Below are 7,977 nucleotides of genomic sequence, written 5' to 3' on the forward strand. Positions count from 1 at the left end.
TTTTAGTGGATTTCTACTTATTTTATTAAATATCATCTCCACCAAACAGGACAAGCTTGCATCTGTTATAGTTTTGGAGAAAAATGTGTTCATTTCATGTATGCGCGAAATGCCTTAAAAATGGCTTTAAAATGGATTTGGAGCATGGAGACGATTATCTCGGGATTGCAAGATAACCAAACAAAACTTTTAGTGGATTTCTACTTATTTTATTAAATATCATCTCCACCAAACAGGACAAGCTTGCATCTGTTATAGTTTTGGAGAAAAATGTGTTCATTTCATGTATGCGCGAAATGCCTTAAAAATGGCTTTAAAATGGATTTGGAGCATGGAGACGATTATCTCGGGATTGCAAGATAACCAAACAAAACTTTTAGTGGATTTCTACTTATTTTATTAAATATCATCTCCACCAAACAGGACAAGCTTGCATCTGTTATAGTTTTGGAGAAAAATGTGTTCATTTCATGTATGCGCGAAATGCCTTAAAAATGGCTTTAAAATGGATTTGGAGCATGGAGACGATTATCTCGGGATTGCAAGATAACCAAACAAAACTTTTAGTGGATTTCTACTTATTTTATTAAATATCATCTCCACCAAACAGGACAAGCTTGCATCTGTTATAGTTTTGGAGAAAAATGTGTTCATTTCATGTATGCGCGAAATGCCTTAAAAATGGCTTTAAAATGGATTTGGAGCATGGAGACGATTATCTCGGGATTGCAAGATAACCAAACAAAACTTTTAGTGGATTTCTACTTATTTTATTAAATATCATCTCCACCAAACAGGACAAGCTTGCATCTGTTATAGTTTTGGAGAAAAATGTGTTCATTTCATGTATGCGCGAAATGCCTTAAAAATGGCTTTAAAATGGATTTGGAGCATGGAGACGATTATCTCGGGATTGCAAGATAACCAAACAAAACTTTTAGTGGATTTCTACTTATTTTATTAAATATCATCTCCACCAAACAGGACAAGCTTGCATCTGTTATAGTTTTGGAGAAAAATGTGTTCATTTCATGTATGCGCGAAATGCCTTAAAAATGGCTTTAAAATGGATTTGGAGCATGGAGACGATTATCTCGGGATTGCAAGATAACCAAACAAAACTTTTAGTGGATTTCTACTTATTTTATTAAATATCATCTCCACCAAACAGGACAAGCTTGCATCTGTTATAGTTTTGGAGAAAAATGTGTTCATTTCATGTATGCGCGAAATGCCTTAAAAATGGCTTTAAAATGGATTTGGAGCATGGAGACGATTATCTCGGGATTGCAAGATAACCAAACAAAACTTTTAGTGGATTTCTACTTATTTTATTAAATATCATCTCCACCAAACAGGACAAGCTTGCATCTGTTATAGTTTTGGAGAAAAATGTGTTCATTTCATGTATGCGCGAAATGCCTTAAAAATGGCTTTAAAATGGATTTGGAGCATGGAGACGATTATCTCGGGATTGCAAGATAACCAAACAAAACTTTTAGTGGATTTCTACTTATTTTATTAAATATCATCTCCACCAAACAGGACAAGCTTGCATCTGTTATAGTTTTGGAGAAAAATGTGTTCATTTCATGTATGCGCGAAATGCCTTAAAAATGGCTTTAAAATGGATTTGGAGCATGGAGACGATTATCTCGGGATTGCAAGATAACCAAACAAAACTTTTAGTGGATTTCTACTTATTTTATTAAATATCATCTCCACCAAACAGGACAAGCTTGCATCTGTTATAGTTTTGGAGAAAAATGTGTTCATTTCATGTATGCGCGAAATGCCTTAAAAATGGCTTTAAAATGGATTTGGAGCATGGAGACGATTAATCTCGGGATTGCAAGATAACCAAACAAAACTTTTAGTGGATTTCTACTTATTTTATTAAATATCATCTCCACCAAACAGGACAAGCTTGCATCTGTTATAGTTTTGGAGAAAAATGTGTTCATTTCATGTATGCGCGAAATGCCTTAAAAATGGCTTTAAAATGGATTTGGAGCATGGAGACGATTATCTCGGGATTGCAAGATAACCAAACAAAACTTTTAGTGGATTTCTACTTATTTTATTAAATATCATCTCCACCAAACAGGACAAGCTTGCATCTGTTATAGTTTTGGAGAAAAATGTGTTCATTTCATGTATGCGCGAAATGCCTTAAAAATGGCTTTAAAATGGATTTGGAGCATGGAGACGATTATCTCGGGATTGCAAGATAACCAAACAAAACTTTTAGTGGATTTCTACTTATTTTATTAAATATCATCTCCACCAAACAGGACAAGCTTGCATCTGTTATAGTTTTGGAGAAAAATGTGTTCATTTCATGTATGCGCGAAATGCCTTAAAAATGGCTTTAAAATGGATTTGGAGCATGGAGACGATTATCTCGGGATTGCAAGATAACCAAACAAAACTTTTAGTGGATTTCTACTTATTTTATTAAATATCATCTCCACCAAACAGGACAAGCTTGCATCTGTTATAGTTTTGGAGAAAAATGTGTTCATTTCATGTATGCGCGAAATGCCTTAAAAATGGCTTTAAAATGGATTTGGAGCATGGAGACGATTATCTCGGGATTGCAAGATAACCAAACAAAACTTTTAGTGGATTTCTACTTATTTTATTAAATATCATCTCCACCAAACAGGACAAGCTTGCATCTGTTATAGTTTTGGAGAAAAATGTGTTCATTTCATGTATGCGCGAAATGCCTTAAAAATGGCTTTAAAATGGATTTGGAGCATGGAGACGATTATCTCGGGATTGCAAGATAACCAAACAAAACTTTTAGTGGATTTCTACTTATTTTATTAAATATCATCTCCACCAAACAGGACAAGCTTGCATCTGTTATAGTTTTGGAGAAAAATGTGTTCATTTCATGTATGCGCGAAATGCCTTAAAAATGGCTTTAAAATGGATTTGGAGCATGGAGACGATTATCTCGGGATTGCAAGATAACCAAACAAAACTTTTAGTGGATTTCTACTTATTTTATTAAATATCATCTCCACCAAACAGGACAAGCTTGCATCTGTTATAGTTTTGGAGAAAAATGTGTTCATTTCATGTATGCGCGAAATGCCTTAAAAATGGCTTTAAAATGGATTTGGAGCATGGAGACGATTATCTCGGGATTGCAAGATAACCAAACAAAACTTTTAGTGGATTTCTACTTATTTTATTAAATATCATCTCCACCAAACAGGACAAGCTTGCATCTGTTATAGTTTTGGAGAAAAATGTGTTCATTTCATGTATGCGCGAAATGCCTTAAAAATGGCTTTAAAATGGATTTGGAGCATGGAGACGATTATCTCGGGATTGCAAGATAACCAAACAAAACTTTTAGTGGATTTCTACTTATTTTATTAAATATCATCTCCACCAAACAGGACAAGCTTGCATCTGTTATAGTTTTGGAGAAAAATGTGTTCATTTCATGTATGCGCGAAATGCCTTAAAAATGGCTTTAAAATGGATTTGGAGCATGGAGACGATTATCTCGGGATTGCAAGATAACCAAACAAAACTTTTAGTGGATTTCTACTTATTTTATTAAATATCATCTCCACCAAACAGGACAAGCTTGCATCTGTTATAGTTTTGGAGAAAAATGTGTTCATTTCATGTATGCGCGAAATGCCTTAAAAATGGCTTTAAAATGGATTTGGAGCATGGAGACGATTATCTCGGGATTGCAAGATAACCAAACAAAACTTTTAGTGGATTTCTACTTATTTTATTAAATATCATCTCCACCAAACAGGACAAGCTTGCATCTGTTATAGTTTTGGAGAAAAATGTGTTCATTTCATGTATGCGCGAAATGCCTTAAAAATGGCTTTAAAATGGATTTGGAGCATGGAGACGATTATCTCGGGATTGCAAGATAACCAAACAAAACTTTTAGTGGATTTCTACTTATTTTATTAAATATCATCTCCACCAAACAGGACAAGCTTGCATCTGTTATAGTTTTGGAGAAAAATGTGTTCATTTCATGTATGCGCGAAATGCCTTAAAAATGGCTTTAAAATGGATTTGGAGCATGGAGACGATTATCTCGGGATTGCAAGATAACCAAACAAAACTTTTAGTGGATTTCTACTTATTTTATTAAATATCATCTCCACCAAACAGGACAAGCTTGCATCTGTTATAGTTTTGGAGAAAAATGTGTTCATTTCATGTATGCGCGAAATGCCTTAAAAATGGCTTTAAAATGGATTTGGAGCATGGAGACGATTATCTCGGGATTGCAAGATAACCAAACAAAACTTTTAGTGGATTTCTACTTATTTTATTAAATATCATCTCCACCAAACAGGACAAGCTTGCATCTGTTATAGTTTTGGAGAAAAATGTGTTCATTTCATGTATGCGCGAAATGCCTTAAAAATGGCTTTAAAATGGATTTGGAGCATGGAGACGATTATCTCGGGATTGCAAGATAACCAAACAAAACTTTTAGTGGATTTCTACTTATTTTATTAAATATCATCTCCACCAAACAGGACAAGCTTGCATCTGTTATAGTTTTGGAGAAAAATGTGTTCATTTCATGTATGCGCGAAATGCCTTAAAAATGGCTTTAAAATGGATTTGGAGCATGGAGACGATTATCTCGGGATTGCAAGATAACCAAACAAAACTTTTAGTGGATTTCTACTTATTTTATTAAATATCATCTCCACCAAACAGGACAAGCTTGCATCTGTTATAGTTTTGGAGAAAAATGTGTTCATTTCATGTATGCGCGAAATGCCTTAAAAATGGCTTTAAAATGGATTTGGAGCATGGAGACGATTATCTCGGGATTGCAAGATAACCAAACAAAACTTTTAGTGGATTTCTACTTATTTTATTAAATATCATCTCCACCAAACAGGACAAGCTTGCATCTGTTATAGTTTTGGAGAAAAATGTGTTCATTTCATGTATGCGCGAAATGCCTTAAAAATGGCTTTAAAATGGATTTGGAGCATGGAGACGATTATCTCGGGATTGCAAGATAACCAAACAAAACTTTTAGTGGATTTCTACTTATTTTATTAAATATCATCTCCACCAAACAGGACAAGCTTGCATCTGTTATAGTTTTGGAGAAAAATGTGTTCATTTCATGTATGCGCGAAATGCCTTAAAAATGGCTTTAAAATGGATTTGGAGCATGGAGACGATTATCTCGGGATTGCAAGATAACCAAACAAAACTTTTAGTGGATTTCTACTTATTTTATTAAATATCATCTCCACCAAACAGGACAAGCTTGCATCTGTTATAGTTTTGGAGAAAAATGTGTTCATTTCATGTATGCGCGAAATGCCTTAAAAATGGCTTTAAAATGGATTTGGAGCATGGAGACGATTATCTCGGGATTGCAAGATAACCAAACAAAACTTTTAGTGGATTTCTACTTATTTTATTAAATATCATCTCCACCAAACAGGACAAGCTTGCATCTGTTATAGTTTTGGAGAAAAATGTGTTCATTTCATGTATGCGCGAAATGCCTTAAAAATGGCTTTAAAATGGATTTGGAGCATGGAGACGATTATCTCGGGATTGCAAGATAACCAAACAAAACTTTTAGTGGATTTCTACTTATTTTATTAAATATCATCTCCACCAAACAGGACAAGCTTGCATCTGTTATAGTTTTGGAGAAAAATGTGTTCATTTCATGTATGCGCGAAATGCCTTAAAAATGGCTTTAAAATGGATTTGGAGCATGGAGACGATTATCTCGGGATTGCAAGATAACCAAACAAAACTTTTAGTGGATTTCTACTTATTTTATTAAATATCATCTCCACCAAACAGGACAAGCTTGCATCTGTTATAGTTTTGGAGAAAAATGTGTTCATTTCATGTATGCGCGAAATGCCTTAAAAATGGCTTTAAAATGGATTTGGAGCATGGAGACGATTATCTCGGGATTGCAAGATAACCAAACAAAACTTTTAGTGGATTTCTACTTATTTTATTAAATATCATCTCCACCAAACAGGACAAGCTTGCATCTGTTATAGTTTTGGAGAAAAATGTGTTCATTTCATGTATGCGCGAAATGCCTTAAAAATGGCTTTAAAATGGATTTGGAGCATGGAGACGATTATCTCGGGATTGCAAGATAACCAAACAAAACTTTTAGTGGATTTCTACTTATTTTATTAAATATCATCTCCACCAAACAGGACAAGCTTGCATCTGTTATAGTTTTGGAGAAAAATGTGTTCATTTCATGTATGCGCGAAATGCCTTAAAAATGGCTTTAAAATGGATTTGGAGCATGGAGACGATTATCTCGGGATTGCAAGATAACCAAACAAAACTTTTAGTGGATTTCTACTTATTTTATTAAATATCATCTCCACCAAACAGGACAAGCTTGCATCTGTTATAGTTTTGGAGAAAAATGTGTTCATTTCATGTATGCGCGAAATGCCTTAAAAATGGCTTTAAAATGGATTTGGAGCATGGAGACGATTATCTCGGGATTGCAAGATAACCAAACAAAACTTTTAGTGGATTTCTACTTATTTTATTAAATATCATCTCCACCAAACAGGACAAGCTTGCATCTGTTATAGTTTTGGAGAAAAATGTGTTCATTTCATGTATGCGCGAAATGCCTTAAAAATGGCTTTAAAATGGATTTGGAGCATGGAGACGATTATCTCGGGATTGCAAGATAACCAAACAAAACTTTTAGTGGATTTCTACTTATTTTATTAAATATCATCTCCACCAAACAGGACAAGCTTGCATCTGTTATAGTTTTGGAGAAAAATGTGTTCATTTCATGTATGCGCGAAATGCCTTAAAAATGGCTTTAAAATGGATTTGGAGCATGGAGACGATTATCTCGGGATTGCAAGATAACCAAACAAAACTTTTAGTGGATTTCTACTTATTTTATTAAATATCATCTCCACCAAACAGGACAAGCTTGCATCTGTTATAGTTTTGGAGAAAAATGTGTTCATTTCATGTATGCGCGAAATGCCTTAAAAATGGCTTTAAAATGGATTTGGAGCATGGAGACGATTATCTCGGGATTGCAAGATAACCAAACAAAACTTTTAGTGGATTTCTACTTATTTTATTAAATATCATCTCCACCAAACAGGACAAGCTTGCATCTGTTATAGTTTTGGAGAAAAATGTGTTCATTTCATGTATGCGCGAAATGCCTTAAAAATGGCTTTAAAATGGATTTGGAGCATGGAGACGATTATCTCGGGATTGCAAGATAACCAAACAAAACTTTTAGTGGATTTCTACTTATTTTATTAAATATCATCTCCACCAAACAGGACAAGCTTGCATCTGTTATAGTTTTGGAGAAAAATGTGTTCATTTCATGTATGCGCGAAATGCCTTAAAAATGGCTTTAAAATGGATTTGGAGCATGGAGACGATTATCTCGGGATTGCAAGATAACCAAACAAAACTTTTAGTGGATTTCTACTTATTTTATTAAATATCATCTCCACCAAACAGGACAAGCTTGCATCTGTTATAGTTTTGGAGAAAAATGTGTTCATTTCATGTATGCGCGAAATGCCTTAAAAATGGCTTTAAAATGGATTTGGAGCATGGAGACGATTATCTCGGGATTGCAAGATAACCAAACAAAACTTTTAGTGGATTTCTACTTATTTTATTAAATATCATCTCCACCAAACAGGACAAGCTTGCATCTGTTATAGTTTTGGAGAAAAATGTGTTCATTTCATGTATGCGCGAAATGCCTTAAAAATGGCTTTAAAATGGATTTGGAGCATGGAGACGATTATCTCGGGATTGCAAGATAACCAAACAAAACTTTTAGTGGATTTCTACTTATTTTATTAAATATCATCTCCACCAAACAGGACAAGCTTGCATCTGTTATAGTTTTGGAGAAAAATGTGTTCATTTCATGTATGCGCGAAATGCCTTAAAAAT

This window comes from Anomaloglossus baeobatrachus, unplaced genomic scaffold, assembly GCF_048569485.1.
Source record: "Anomaloglossus baeobatrachus isolate aAnoBae1 unplaced genomic scaffold, aAnoBae1.hap1 Scaffold_223, whole genome shotgun sequence".
Taxonomy (NCBI): domain Eukaryota; kingdom Metazoa; phylum Chordata; class Amphibia; order Anura; family Aromobatidae; genus Anomaloglossus; species Anomaloglossus baeobatrachus.